Raw genomic sequence first — 15,883 nt, 5'->3', positions numbered from 1 at the left:
CAATGGCTCAATCTCAGCTTACTGCAAACTCCACCTCCTGGGTTCAAGTGATTTTCCCGCCTCAGTCTCCCAAGTAGCTGGGATTACAGGCACCCGCCACCATGCCTGACTATCTTTTGTATTTTTAGTAGAGACAGGGTTTGACCATATTGACCAGGCTGGTCTCAAACTCCTGACCTCAGGGGATCCGCCCGCCTCAGCCTCCCAAACTTCTGGGATTACAGGTGTGAGCCACTGCGTCCGGCCCCATGTGTGTTTTGGAAACAAAACATATTCAATATTGTGATAAAAGTGTATAGTTGGAAAGCCAAATAAAAGTGCTTTTTGAAATTTCAAATCATTTATTTTTTCCCAAGGAGGGCATGGATTTTGAAATATTGAGAAATGCTATCCAGATTTTTCTTTTCTTTCTGCTTCTTATGAGAACTTGCCTGATGTTCTTGGCAGAGCTAAGGTCTGTATTGACGGTGTCAAAACCCATCAGAAAGTTAAAATCATGTATGCTACCAGCTTCACAGGGTGCAAGGGGGAGAAACCCAGCCTCCATAGGATCCATCCAAGGCACAGACGCTCATGGCACTTGCCTCCACGCTTCTCATCCTCAGTCTGTTTATGGAAACCGTAATCTCAATGCCCGTGGTGGCACATGAAGCTCAAGTCGTGTGTCTAGAGGGAGCAGAGGGAGCTCTGGATAAGTCTGGATACAAGGAGAGTTGCCATCCCAGGACAGAGTGATTTTCCACACCAATTTCCTGAGAAAGAAGAAGGAAAGAGAGGGATGAAGGGGAAGGGAAACTTGGCCGCATTTATCACTGTGGGCTTATTTAAGCCTTTTGCTAAGTAAACATAGAAAAATACAGTGAAACCAGACTTCATTACTATATCCAGAAAGTATTTTACATGATTAGGTGCTTTTTAGTCTTCAAATCCTGGAAGGCAGCTCTGCAGAATGCACTAATAGTTCTCGGAAAACCCATAAGAAAGTTAAAAGTACATATGTTAGTGGTGTCAGGAAATATTAATGCATACGTGTTGTAATGTTTTTTATTGTTTTTTAAAAATAAATTATTTATTTATTTATTTATTTATTTGAGACAGAGTCTTGCTCTGTTGCCCAGGCTGGAATGCAGTGGCACAATCTTGGCTCACCGCAACCTCCACCTCCCGGGTTCAAGTGATTATCCTACTTCAGCTTCCCTAGTAGCTGGGACTACAGGCATGCACCACCGCACCCGGCTAATTTTTTTATTTTTAGTAGAGATGGGTTTTTGCCATGTTGGCCAGGCTGGTCTGGAACTCCTGACCTCAGGTGTTCCACCAGCCTTGGCCTTTTGAAGTGCTGGGATTACAGGTGTGAGCCACTGCACCTGGACAAAAATTCTTTATTTTAAATATTTGTGGGTACATCATGTTGTAATGTTGGTCATTCCATACAGAGGAATAAAGATGGAAGTCTTTACCATCTTTATCAGAGTAATCATTTGGTAATTGACAAAAAGGATAAAGAATTGGCCAGTTTCTATACCTGAGACTTACTGAATATTTGAAGTTATTATTGGAATCAGTGGTGATTTCTGAGAAGTGAAGGCTAAAGATTTTATCGTCTCTGCATTCTCTACTCAAAGATGGAGCACTTGCTTTACTTAGACTTGTCTTTCAAAGACCCTGAGGATCCCCAGCTTGAGAAAGTATAGATTTGAGGGCAGAAGTCTCCCTAGCCGAGGCCACATTCATCTCATCTATGCACACAGTAGCCTAGACTCTGATTTCAGAAACAAAGTTACTAGGTTCCACAATCCCACTATTAACCAGCAGATGCTGAAATTACATAATTACTATATTAGGAATGCCTATACTTGGCCTAACACTTCACTATAAAATGCAAATATACTTAAGAGGGATAATAGAATATATTTCATCTAGTATTTGTATTTTAATGGAGAGAAGTTTATGACAACTCAGGAGCCAGTTCTGATAAGCACAAGGAGAGAGGATGAGGGCACTGAGCATCTGAAATGACTGTGACGAAAGAGGGCACACACAGAGGGCCCCATGGACTAAGGAATCATTTTGCTCATTTATTCCCCAGCCTTACTTTATTGCACTTTAGCCCTGACAGCATTCTCTTCTTGGGATAGCATAAGTTATCTGGATAAAAGAAAGAGACAGAAACTTGTAAAACAAAACAAAACAAAAGGTAAACCAAGACTCCCCATGTGATGAGGCAAGTGGAACAAGCTGGAACATCCCTTGGCCAATAGAGAATAAAGAAAACCCACAATAGGAAGAGTGTGGTGGCTCATGCCTGTAATCCCAGTACATTGGTAGGCCAAGACGGGAGGATAACTTGAGGCCAGGAATTCAAGTCATTTCAGATGCTCAGTGCCCTCATCCTCTCTCCTGGTGCTTATCAGAACTAGCTCCTGAGTTGTCATAAACTTCTTTCCATTAAAATACAAATACTAGATGAAATATATTCTATTGTCCCTCTTAAGATTATTTGCATTTTATAGTAAAGTGTTAGGCCAAGCAAAGGCATTCCTAATATAGTAATTATGTAATTATGTAAAACATGGTGAGACTTCATCTCTATTTTTAAAAAGAGAGAGAGGAATAGAAAACCAAATACCGCATGTTCTCACTTATAAGTGGGAACTAAATGATGAAAACATATGGACACATAGAGGGGAACAACAAACATGGGGACCTTTCAGAGGGTGGAGGGTGGGAGGAGGGAGAGACTCAGGACAAATAACTAATGGGTTCTAGGATTCATACCTGGGTGAAATAATCTGTACACCAAACCCCCACGACACAGTTTACCTATGTAACAAACCCGTACTTGTACCCCTGAACTTAAAATGAAAGTTAAAAGAAATAAAATATTAAATTAAAAAATAGAGAGAAGGGGACCGAGGAGAAAACCCACAATAAGTGGCTAGGCACCCCTGGAGAAAGGTGGTACAGAAAGCACCTAAGAACACACACAACCTTTGTATGAAATGATGTTACCTATTGCCAAGGAATTCAGGCAGCCCTGGTTTCTGCCATGTCCCATCATTCTCTCTGCCCATACCCTCCTAAGCCTGTCTTGTCCACACCCTTTCACCACACAGTGTGCTCTGCCCCAGTGACCCTTGAGTTCCTGGGCCATCCTCCTGGGGCACTGCTTTCAGGAAACTGTGCTCTTATTTAGTATCAGCAAGGGGGTTACCCAGAAGACCTAACCAGGACTAACAGGTCAGAAATAGGCTGAATCTCACCAGGTCCTTCAAATTCTCACAGTTCTTCAATCTTCCCACCCCATGTCTACCAGCACCATCAAGGCTCCTATGCCCATTTCTTATGTGTGTCCGTCCATGACTTAGACAGATAGAAATTCGGAGCCTACTACATGGCCAGCCCTGGGAATGTAGGTGGGACCAAACAAGACACAAACCCTTGTCTTCCTGGTATTATAGTTTAGTGGGGGATACAGGCAGTAAGTAAGAAAAATAAAAAGTAGTAAGCAGTAAGCTGTATGGAGAAACATTAAGCAGGGAGGGGTAGAAGACATGTTAGGGGGAGGTGATTGCAATTTTTAATTACGATGGTTCGGGGAAGTCTCACGGAGAAGGTGACATTCCAGTAAAGACCTGAAGGAGGTGAGGAAGGATATCTGGGGGAGAGTGTTACAGGAAAAGGGACCAGCAAGTGCATAGCTGAGGCCAAAACATGCCTGGCCTGTCTGAAAAATGCCCAGAAGGTATATATGGTTGGAGCACAGTTAGTGGGGAGGAGATGAGAGCAGATGAGGTGGAAGAGGTAAAGCGGCTAGGCCACAGAGGCCATTGTGAGTGAGATGGGCGACAGTTCTCACCATCATCTCCCTACTATTGCAAAACCCACAGATGCTGAAACACCACCGTAGGATGCTCACCTGGGGAGCCGGGAGGATGATATATCCTTTCCTCCAGAAAGAAGTCAAAGGATTTACTATAGACACCTAGATGTTCTACCCTGTTTGGAGCCTCTGTCAGTTTCAGGCATGATCCTTATACGTTTCTTGATCCCCTAAATGGCAGTTACATGATACGTTTGTGTCAGGAATTGGGTTTGCTCTCAGCTACTACAGAGATACATGTTTGTGGGTTTTCATTTGCCCTTGACTTTTCAGCCAAATAATTCAAGAGCAGAGGAAGTATATGGAAAAAATTTACAACGAGAGATATAGGCACTTTTGGCTGGGCTCGGTGACTCACACCTGTAATCCCAGCACTTTGGGAGGCCAAGGTAGGCAGATCACTTGACGTCAGGAGTTCAAGACCAGCCTGGCCAACATGGTGAAACCCCGTCTGTATGAAATATACAAAAATTAGCCGGGCATGATGATGCTTGCCTGTAATCCCAGCTACTCGGGAGGCTGAGGCAGGATAATCGCTTGAACCTAGGAGGCAGAGGTTGCAGTGAGCCGAGATCATGCCACTGCACTCCAGCCTGGGTGACAGAGTGAGACTCCATCTAAAAAAAAAAAGAGAGAGAGAGAGGCATTTTTGCCTATCAGAGATATAGCACTAAGAATATCAAGATAAGATAGTGACCTGTGGAAGATAGGAGAGGAGGTTATGAATTCAAAGGAAATACAATTCACCTGCATCTGTCACAGGGCATCCCTGTGACTAGATCAGCTTTATTTGTCTCCCTACAGAAAAAATGTGTGCCTCTCGATGCAATAGTTATACTTAGATAGTTAAGACTTGCTACCTTTCAAACTATTTTAATCTATTTTATATTTCATAGTATCCAAATGTCATTGTACTATTTTAATGAAGAGAAGATTTTTAAGAGTAGGTCAAAATCACACAGATTGAATTCAAGAGCAGAAAACATTCGGCAGAGACTAAAAATCAGTGATTCTAACCCCACTCTACGCTTTTCGTAATAACAATGATGTTTCATACAGTTTCTCTGTATTGAAAGCTACTACTTAGAACACTTATTCTGTGCTGGATACTGTAGTAGGTATGTATTAACTCTTCATATGTATTAACCCATTACAAAATTTCTAAAATATTCTATTTTTATACCATTTTATAGATAAAAAAAAATTGATGCTTAGAATGTTTAAGAAATTTGCCCAGGGCTCCCAAGCACTGCCCAGTGTTGCTATGTGTAGCTGCCAAAGGCACACGCTCTCACCTACTTTGCAGAGGGAGGCATGGAAAACACCACCAAAACATACTCAAATCTTAAGAAGCAATAAGCAGATAGATAGCATTAGATCTGCCTATACTTTTTAATCTGGCTTATTCCCTGATGGATTTCTCTGATGAATGAGGGATGTGCTCTCTTTAGAGAGCCAGATGTAGGTTAGGCAAGCTGTAGGGAATCTTGGCTTGTTCAGATTTTCCAGTCCTGTCCATTGACCTGACAATCTTGTAAAAATAGATACAGACACATGATTTCACTTTTTCCATATCCCAGTCCAGTTTCAACCAAGCAGTTCAAATTTTTGTGCTTAGGAGAACATCAAGGACATAAGCCAAATGAACGGTGATACACCCAGCTTGCACTGTTGGTCCTACTCGAATTTATGCAGCACTGCTCCTCTGAGATTTTGTTTTCTCTCCCTTATCTCAGAATGAGATACGCAGAAAAATCTCCATAGTAATGAAGTAAGAAGAATATACGCTAAAGGTCTTGGTCACTTCTTTCCTCAACCATAGCAGAGAGAACAGAAAAGACCCCAGGGCCCCAGAAAAGCTCCCCACTGGGACACTAATCAGTCCAAAGGCACATCGTTTACTTTCCTTGTGTTCTGGTCACTCAGGAGTATGAGAAACCAGCTTTGTAAAATTGTGACTGAGACAGTGAAAGAGAGCTAACCTAACTGAGTCCATCTTGGTTGTAACCCTTCAGCTGTCTTTGTTCCTTCCTGGGCATAGACTGAGCTGACTTTGGGAGGAACTTAGCTTACAGTTTAAAACAAAGACAATAGCAGCCCTTTCCCAAAACAAACCTCCTTCTTGCCTAGGGACTAGACTGCCTTTGTAGGACAGTCTACAAGATTAGAAATTATGGTTTAGGAGTCATGCAGCTGGAGCCCACAAAATTCTGAACCTCCTTAAACTCCTCCTAAAATCAGTGCTTGAGATATTTTGCAGACCCTGCACTTGATGGATCAGCTGGCACCACCAGGTTGACAAACTCGCTCATCTGATCTTATGGCACCAACCCAAGAACTGACTTAGCCCAAGAGGACAGCTTCAACTTTCCATGATTTCATCTGCTACCTAACCAACCAGCACTCCTGGCTCATCGGCTTCCCCCAACCCACTATCTTGTCCTTAACAACTCTGATCCCCGAATGCTTGGGGAGGTTGACTTGAGTAATAATAAAACTCCAGTCTCCTGCAGAGCCAGCTCCGTGTGAATTACTCTTTCCCTATTGCAATTCCCCTGTCTTGATAAATTGGCTCTGTCTAGGCAGTGAGCAAGGTGAACCCATTGGGCAGTTATACACACACAGGTGCCAAGTATCTCAAAATCCAAACTCCTTATGGTTTTGGTCACAAGATCCTTCACCTACTTTCCCCCACCATTTCCATGCACTCTTGTTTCATTGCTATCTACTTAAATCCATAGCATTTCCAAAAATTGGCTCTCTCTTTACAAGTGTGTGGCATTCAAGGAAAGTTCTCTTTTACTTATTTGTGATTTTTATAAATCAAATAAATGCTTTTCCACTGGTGTACATTGCTATTCCAGAAATGCCTGCCATGTGAAGGGGCCAATTTATACATTTGTATAAGTAGATATGTGTAATATACATTTATTATCTTTACGAGATATATTAAAAGTCACACACTTCAGTCATTTTGAAACCTCATATTTATGAAGAATATAATTTCTGACAAAATCATTTTCTAATACTGAATTCAAGTTAGTGAAAACCTCTAGTGAAACAACGTGGTGATGAAATTTGAAGACCCCAAAAACATTTTTTTATTTCTAAATATTTTCAGAGCAGCATTCCTCTTATAATAAAGTATTCATTTTTAAAACAAATATCTATTCATTTAACAAATATTTATTGAGTGGTTGGTATGTGGCTTGGGCACCTACTGCCTGCCAGGCAGGAGGCTAGGTGATAGAAGTACAATGACAAAATGAGCAACAACAAAGGCAACCCCTGCCCCCATGGAGTTTAGAGTCTAATGAATGCTGTCATGTGGTAGATCAAAATCAAATAACCACATTGACAAATACAATTATAAGCTAATAAAGCCTACGAAAAATGTCCAATGCTCACCAATGATTCAAACCATTTAAATGTAAACAATTTGCATCAATAAACTATACTAGGATGCATATAAATTGATAGTAAGTGTCCAACTGGTTATTCAGCAATTCCATTTAGATGTCTAATCAGCATCAGCATCTAAACTTCAGTCAGTATGTCAAGCCAAGCTCCTTTTCTCCTATCCTTTTTATTTTTATTTTTACTTTATTTTTTTAGAGACAGAGTCTCACTCTGTCACCGAGGCTGGAGTGCAGTGGTATGATCACAGCTCACTGCAGCCTCAAACTCCTGGGCTCGAGGAATCTTCTCACCTCAGCCTGCTAAGTAGCTGGGACTACAGGCACAAGTCCCAGCTACTCAGCCAAACTAATTTTGTGCTTTTTGTAGAGATGGGGTCTTTCTATGTTGCCCAGGCTGATCTCAAACTCCTGGGCTCAAGAAATCTTCCCTCCTCGGCCTCCCAAAATGTTAGGATTACAGGTGCAAGCCACCACACCCGGCCTTGTCCTGTCCTTTTCTGTTTTAGTTGTCAATTTTATCCTTTCAGTTGATTAGGACAAACTTCAGTATTATCTTCACTTCTCCTCCTCCTTCAATCCTTATATCCAACCCTTCAGCAAATCTGTGGCTCTGTCTTCAAAATACATGCAGAATCTGATCACCTCTCACTCCCACCACTGATACCACTGAGGTCTGGATTGTCAGAACATTAAATGGTATTACATCTTGCCTGGATGTTGGCAATAACCTCCTAAATGGCTTGCTTTCTTCTACATTTTCCCTCTTAACAGTCTATTCTCAATGTAGCTGACGCAGTGAGCCTGCTAAAAGCTAACTCAGAGTGTGTCACTCCTCTGTTCAAGATGTTCCCACCTCTCTCCCTTCTGCCTCCCATTAAATTCAGAGTACAGTGGCCTGCGTGTCCCAAACAAGGCCTTATTTCCATTCTGACTTTACCTCCTGCTCCTCTGTCTCTCACTCCCTCTACACTACCATCCTGGCCTCCTTGCTGGTCCTGAGACTTGCCAAGTACATTCCTGCTTCAGAGCCTTTGCTCCCACTGTTCTACTTGCCTGACAGGGCCAGAGATATGCTTGGCTCACTCCCTTCTCTCCTAAATGACCGCTTTTCAATGATGTTCACCCTACATTTAATAGGATGACCTCTTTCCACCCTCACTGCTCAGTTTCCTGATTCCTCTTAATTTGCTCTCCTTTTCCTTTTTCCCCGGCACTTGGCACCTGTTATCATGTATGTAAATTTATATAAAACTATATTGTTTATTTGTCTCTCTCTCCCAAAGTTTCATAAGGGTGGGAAACTTTGTCTTCATTCACCAATGTATCTTAGGCACTTAGAACAGTTCTTGGCATATATCATGTGCTCAAGAAATATTTTTCAAATAGATGAATGAAAGTTGGCAGGCAGAGTAGTGGAGTGGAGAGTGCAGGCTTTGAGTAGGCAAACCTGAGTTCGAGTGCTTGCTTGGTACTCTCGAGTTGGGTGAGTTTAGGTGAGTTACTACATACTCTGAAGCCTCAGTTTCCCCAATGTAAAAATGTGAACAGTAGTGTTATGAGAATTACACGTGAAGCACCTTGTGTGGCGCAGGTTCTACAGGTGTAGTTATTATCTGTATCACAATATTTTATGTGAAATAGTTTTAAAAATGCTACATTTTTCAAACAATATTCTAGAAATCATAAATATTGTTTTAATATTTAAAAGTTATTGCTCACTTCGCCACCCCAGGTACTACTCAAAATGTTAAAGATCATTCACAGAATCAGTTCTTCTGGATTCTTCTGTAGGAACTTCAGCAGTTCAGTTAGTTACTAGAATAGAAAGCACCCAGAGTTGAAACACACAATTCTCTAATAGCAGGGGCCTTTACGTCATGAACACCTAACGACAACAAAATGGTCTCATTAATAGTAGTCAAAATTAGAAGAATAAGAAAGGCCCATTTCTTATTCTTCTAATTTTAGTAAATAGTATAAGTATTTAGTATACTGGGCAAATAGTATAAGACTGGCAGATGACAGAGTGAAAACAGAAAAACATTCCATTTTGCTTTTCAGTTTTCTTTCAAGAAGAATGGACTTTAGACGAAGAGTGGCAGAACAAACATCGGTGAGAGGATATAGAAGCGTTTGATGTGTGAGATTGTAGAGAGAAAGGGATGCTTCTCTGAACCGCATGACTCCCACAAATTAAAGTGGTGGACACCCAGGGAAACTTCTCTTGCATCCCGAAGCCACCTCTAATTGCTTTTAGAAGTGAATTGAGGCCGGGAGTGGTGGCTCATGCCTGTAATCCCAGTAATTTGGGAGGCCGAGGCGGCCGGATCACCTGTAGCCAGGAATTCAAGACCAGCCTGGACAACATGGCGAAACCCCCATATCTACTAAAAATACAAAAATTAGCCGGGCATGGTGGCGTGCGCCTGTAACCCCAGCTACTCAGGAGGCTGAAGCGTGAGAATTGCTTGAACCCGGGAGGCAGAGGTTGCAGTGAGCAGAGATCGTGCCATTGCACTCCAGCCTGGGCGACAGAGCAAGACCCTGTCTCAAAAAAAAAGGAAGTGAATTGAGATATATTTGCTGAGAGGCAGATGATCGTGGGGCAGCTGTCACTAAAAGTTTCTAAAATAAATTGCACATGCTATAGGTTGGCTTTAAAACATATGTTAAAACCACTCAGAGGGCATAATAGGAGCCCATGTAATTCATGAAGTCCTAGTTTATTCATTCATTCAAAAATCACTTACTGACTGATTACCATGTACCCAGCACTTAGTGGATGCCTCTTGAATGAAAAAAAAAAATCTCCACCCTCATGAAAAATAACTGTATTCATTTTTGGTAGCCAATAAATAAAGGCAATGCCATGGCCAGAGTACAGCTGAATCTCCAATAGCATTTGACAAAGGACTTTGAAAGACACTAATAAAGTGGGTGTCTTCACAACTGATTGAATGGCAGGTCCCTGACCAATGCATGGCAAAACTTGTAGAAGACTCTTCTGGCTTATATATATAGATCAGTATACTCAGAGTGAGCCAAGGAGGTGACTTTGGTCTGATGTTGTATCAGTCCATCCTCTCACACTATAAAGAAATACCTGAGATTGGGTAATTGATCAAGAAAAGAGGTTTAATTGGCTCATGGTTCTGCAGGCTGTAGAGAAAGCATGATGCTGGCATCTGTTTGGCTTCTGGGGAGGCCTCCAGAAAATTACAGTCATGGCAGAGGGCAAAGACGGCAGCAGGCACTTCACATGGCTGGAGCAGGAAGAAGACAGAGAGAGGGGAGAGGTGCTACACAGTTTTTTAAGTTGTTGTTGTTATTTTTGATTTGAGATGGAGTTTCGCTCTTGTTGCCCAGGTTGGAGTGCAATGGCACGATCTCAGCTCACTGCAACCTCAGCCTCCTGTGTTCAAGTGATTCTCCTGCCTCAGCCTCTCCTGAGTAGCTGGGATTACAGGCAAGCGCCACTGCGCCTGGCTAATTTTGTATTTTTAGTTGAGACAGGGTTTCTCCATGTTGGTCAGGCTGGTCTCGAATTTCTGACTTCAGGTGATTCCCGCCTCTGCCTCCCAAAGTGCAGGGATTACAGGCGTGAGCCACCACGCCCAGCGGTGCTACACAGTTTTAAACAAAGTGTGATAAGCGATAAGTGGGTTATCTCATGATAACTCACTCACTCACTATCAAGAGAACAGCACCAGGAGGATGGTGCTAAACCATTCATGAAGGAGCAACCCCATGATCCAATCACCTTCAACAGGCCCCACCTCCAACAATGGGGATTACAATGCCACAGGAGATTTGGGCGGGGACACACATCCAAGCCATATCAGATAGGTAAGAGAAGTCCTATTCAGAGAGGATATAGAGGCCATTCCATTCGGTGGAGGTCTCCTCAAGTGGAGTATTGAATTCAGTTCCTGGAACCACAATTGAGATGAAAAGGAGTATAGTTAAGTTGAAGACAATGACAAAGATGCTGGGATGTGGTACAGAGACTGTCCTGGGAAGAGCAACTGAAAAGAAAACCCCAGGTGCTTGCCCTGAGAGAAAAGAAGATTTGGGGAGTACATAATGGCTGCCTCGGTCTTAGAAAGGGTGCTGTGGGGTAGAGTGGAATGGAAGGAAACGGCTGGATATTTATTGAACATCTCTGAGTCAGGAACTCCTTGAATGTATTATCTCATTTAATCCTCATATTTAGATTTTATTTGTTTGTTTGTTTTGTTTTTTTGAGATGGGGTTTCATGCTTTCGCCCAGGCTGGAGTGCAGTGGCGTGATCTCCACTCACTGCAACCTCCGCCTCCTGGGTTCAAGTGGTTCTCCTGCCTCAGCCTCCCGAGTAGCTGGGACTACAGGCATGTGCCACCACTCCTGGCTGATTTTTGTATTTTTAGTAGAGACAGGGTTTTGCCATGTTGGCCAGGCTGGTCTCGAACTTCTGACCTCAGGTGATCCACCCATCTCAGCCTCCCAAAGTGCTGGGATTACAGGCATGAGCCACCACATCCGGCCATATTTAGCTTTTAAATGCATGGTCTCATGCACACAAACACAAAACATCTCTCCCCGAAGCAGGCCAGAAACACTGGCTCTGAATTATCACTCTTGTATTAATTAATTCTTGTTTGTAAAAGTTCTGAGGAGTTAAGGTCAGTCACGATTCAGAAGAGGAAAAACAAATAAGTACTCTATTCTTAAGAGCAGAAGTTTAACTAAGAGGCAGAGGTAGAGAGAAACCACTCCCTGACATCACAGAGGACTTTGTCATCTGAAAGGACACATAGAGTGCAGCCTAAAATGTCACTCGTAGCTACCCAATCTCATATAAAAGTATACTGATCACATAGTTCAAGCCTGTGCAAAGGACGTAGGAGCTGATTTCATAAATGGGAACTTAGGACTTTAAAATGTCTGGTTCATTTTGGAAATAAGAAAAATTGGTATGCCTATGTGGAAAAGTCAGCTCAATTACTCCAGTTCAGTAAACATTTCTGAATTGGGCTTCTATTGCTTTAAAAGCCATGCTTACCTACAAATTAGTTTTGGTTTATACAGGCCCTCCTTAATAGCAGTGTTCATGAAGAAAGGAATCCTTTCAGAGAGACCTCAGAAAATGTATAAAAAGGTTCTTTGAAAGCTATCACATTTTGAAACTGACTTTTAATGAGTTGCTGCCAGCTGCAGTGAGCAGTTTAAGTAGATTCGATGACTTTTCTTTAATTTTAGTATTTAATAGTTCACTTTTTCTAATTATTCTTAAATAAATATTCTGAGCTTTCTGGTGTTCCCTTTAAAGGGAAACTGCCAGCATAAGAGGCAGAATTCTTTTTGCCCGGTAGCTTTTTAAGCAGATTCTGCACATCTGAAGTTTTATGACTGAAGAGAGCCATAGATAAAAACGTAAAAAAACAGACCAAGAAAAAAGATTTCAAAAACATCACTTTATTAAATGGTTGTTTTAAATATCATGTTTTGATTCTTTGAGGGTGAATATAGTGATAAATAATAGAAAAAGAGTAAAAACAAACAAAAAATACTATTACAGAATAGAAAGGCACTGTGTTTTACTGAAAAAGTCACTGTCCAGATTACCCTGCTTTGGAGGCGGCTGGAAATGGAGAATCATATTCCCAAAGCAATGGATTCCAGTCATGGATGATCCAACTGGTCCTTCCTCCAGCTCTCAAACTGGAGTCAGGTCAGTCCTTAACTTCCTCAAGGCTGCTCTTCACTAATGCTGCCTTTTATTAAATATTTATTATATGCCAGGCCTGGTTAAGCACTTTAAGTTCAAGATTGGACTTAATCCTCACCATAGTCTCGTGAAGTGGATATTATTTTTATTCCCATTTTACAAAGGCAAAGACTGAGGCTTAGAAATTCTGCCTAAGCCTGGTAAGTGGTGACTCAGTCCCAGAGCCCTAGTTCTTCACCGTTACACCAAAATGTTTCTCTTCACCAAGGTCCTTCCACCGATGCCAGGTCCATGGATGCCTGAACTCAGTTAGTGATATTCTAACAAAAAGGAAAATGCCAGATAGGAAATGAATCAGTGGGCTCTACAATGTCTGGTCACTAAACCAGAGGAAACCCCTGCCAGGGGTAATAATAAGCCACAGGTGTAAGGTCAGGTCTTCCAGCTCATTCCCCGACAGCCAGGGCTGCAGGCTCAGCCTGGAAGAAGAGCTTCAGGCTGGCCGAGGAAGCACTGAGAGAGAGGAATCTTGTAGTTTTCTGTTATTTCCATTTGTATTTTTTCCGATATCTGGGCTTTGAAAATCTGCCAGAAAAGCCTGAGAACAGGCTTAGGAGCCCTTTTGGCAGCACCCCTAGGAGTTGTTAGCCAAAAGCTCCAAACTGCTATCCTGATCACTGAGACTTGTCTGTTGGGAGTAGCTCAAAGATATTCTTTCAGCCAAGATAATTAGTTTAGGAAAAGAGAGCCATTGTGGTTTAGAGAGCTCACCATTGATTACTAGGTCGTGATAAGGGTTGTTCTCTCCTTTTCTCCCTCATGAGACCTTAGATAGTAGAGTACTTTCGACCTTGTGCAACAGATATCCTCTTTTCCATTGAGGTTAATGTGGGCAGGAAGGGGAGGGAGGCAGGAAGAAGTAAATACCCATTGTACCACTTTTCAGCACTCAAGTTTACACCATCAGCCTTCACATAAGCCACAGGCATTTGCCCTTCTGTAGAGTCAGCAGGAAAGTGTGATGTTCCTAAGGCGAGCTATGGCCCTCTTGGAATGCACAGATACTTTTTTGTCCGAATACTTTGATGACAAAAACTAGCCAAACCGATGAAGTTCCTTTTTAAGATATTTTCCTCCTTTCTTACCCTTAGGCATTCCATTCATAGTCATTGCAGGAAATTTAGAAAATACAGGTAAGCAAAAAGAACACAGCTAAATTAAAACCACTCAAAATACCACTATGCAGAGGTCATTATCATTAATATTTTTGTACAGATTCTTCCAAACTTGTTCTATTCAATATAAACAAACAAAAGTTTTCTCTTTTTTAAAAAAATAAAATTGGATCAAATTCTACCTATGGCTTTGTGACTTGCTTTTTACTTAACAACATATCAAAAACAATTTTTCATATAAAAATAGAAATTTATATTATTTTACTGCTCTATCAATTGCAATATATGGTGTCATCATGTATTAATCAGCCCACTATGTCCAACATTTAGATCGTTCCTCGCTTTTCACTATTACTTTAAGCAATATCACAAGTATCATTCATGCATTTTTGAGCATTTGCCAATTATTACTTAAAGATAAATTGCCAAAGCTCAAGCCAGCTCATTATTAAGGCTTTGAAACACTGCCCTTGTGAAAGATTGTATTCAGTAACAGTTTCACCAGAGATGTCAAAAGCACCACAAAGCCCTTCTAGAGGAGCAGAGCAAACCAATGAGCCCAAAAATAATCTCAGGAGAATGAGGAGGCAGTTTCATTGCTTTTCCAGGAGATCCCGCACTGGGACTTTTACGGTTCATGGATGATGATGTAAACAATTGTTACTCTGTTGCCCCCACCCCAAACTTGTAAAATGAGGCAGTAACAGAGGGCTTATTATCACTGAAGAGTGGAGAGTCTAGGGGTTTTCTGAGAACTCATTGCTAGTGCTAAGGCAGCAGAGTAAAAGCCAGCCTTGGGTATAAAAGCTTACCTATAGTTGTTGGTAAATGCTGATGCTTTGGAGATGTAGAATTTATTAATCTAACACTTAAATTGCTCTTATGTGCAAGCCACTCTCCTAAGTGCTTTAATTTTGGATTATTTAATTCTCATAATAATGCTATAATAAAGCAGATATCATTTTTATCTTCATTTTCACAAGAAAAGGTTAAGTTACTTGTTAGAGTTAGCTCTAGAGTCCATGTGTCTAACCACAAAGCAGCATTGCCCATCAGAGGATATCCCTAATCCAACTAAGAGCATCCTCAACTACCCCTACATACATGGGGTAATAAATATTCAACTTTCCAACCAAGCAGGAAGCACCACTGACCGGTATTGCCGTAGTAAACACAATGAAAACCAAACTTCGCACAAAAGAAGTCACTTAATACCTGAAATACCTAGAATAAGTTTAGATAACAACATGTTCCCTATACCTGGTTTAGCTCTGGTTTCATTTGCCACTTATTAATTTTAACTATTTATTTTCCTGAGAAGATACAATTTTTTTCTCAATAAATCATAATTGGACTATTTAAGATCTTATACTTTTCAAAGCCCTTGACATCTCATTTAATTCCCCAAACAACCAGTTTGGAAGGTACTGAGGCTCAGAAAGGCTGAGTGACTTGTTTGTGGTCACTTGGTTAGATAAATAACAGAGGCCAGACGTGAACACATGTCTTCTAACTGCTACTTCCCACTCCATCATAATCCACTTATCTCTGTAAGTTTGCAACAGGCATTGAAACCAAGCAGAATGTGAGAGAGTGTGCTGATATGTCAAAAGACATAAGTAGGTAGGTAGACACACCACACCCCCCCACCCCCCACCACACACACACCATAATATTGCATGTATTTGGAATTCAACT

The sequence above is a fragment of the Pongo pygmaeus genome, chromosome 5 (genome assembly GCF_028885625.2).
Source record: "Pongo pygmaeus isolate AG05252 chromosome 5, NHGRI_mPonPyg2-v2.0_pri, whole genome shotgun sequence".
NCBI lineage: Eukaryota > Metazoa > Chordata > Mammalia > Primates > Hominidae > Pongo > Pongo pygmaeus.
The sequence above is the reverse complement of the archived record's forward strand: the minus strand, read 5'-3'. Positions refer to the sequence as shown.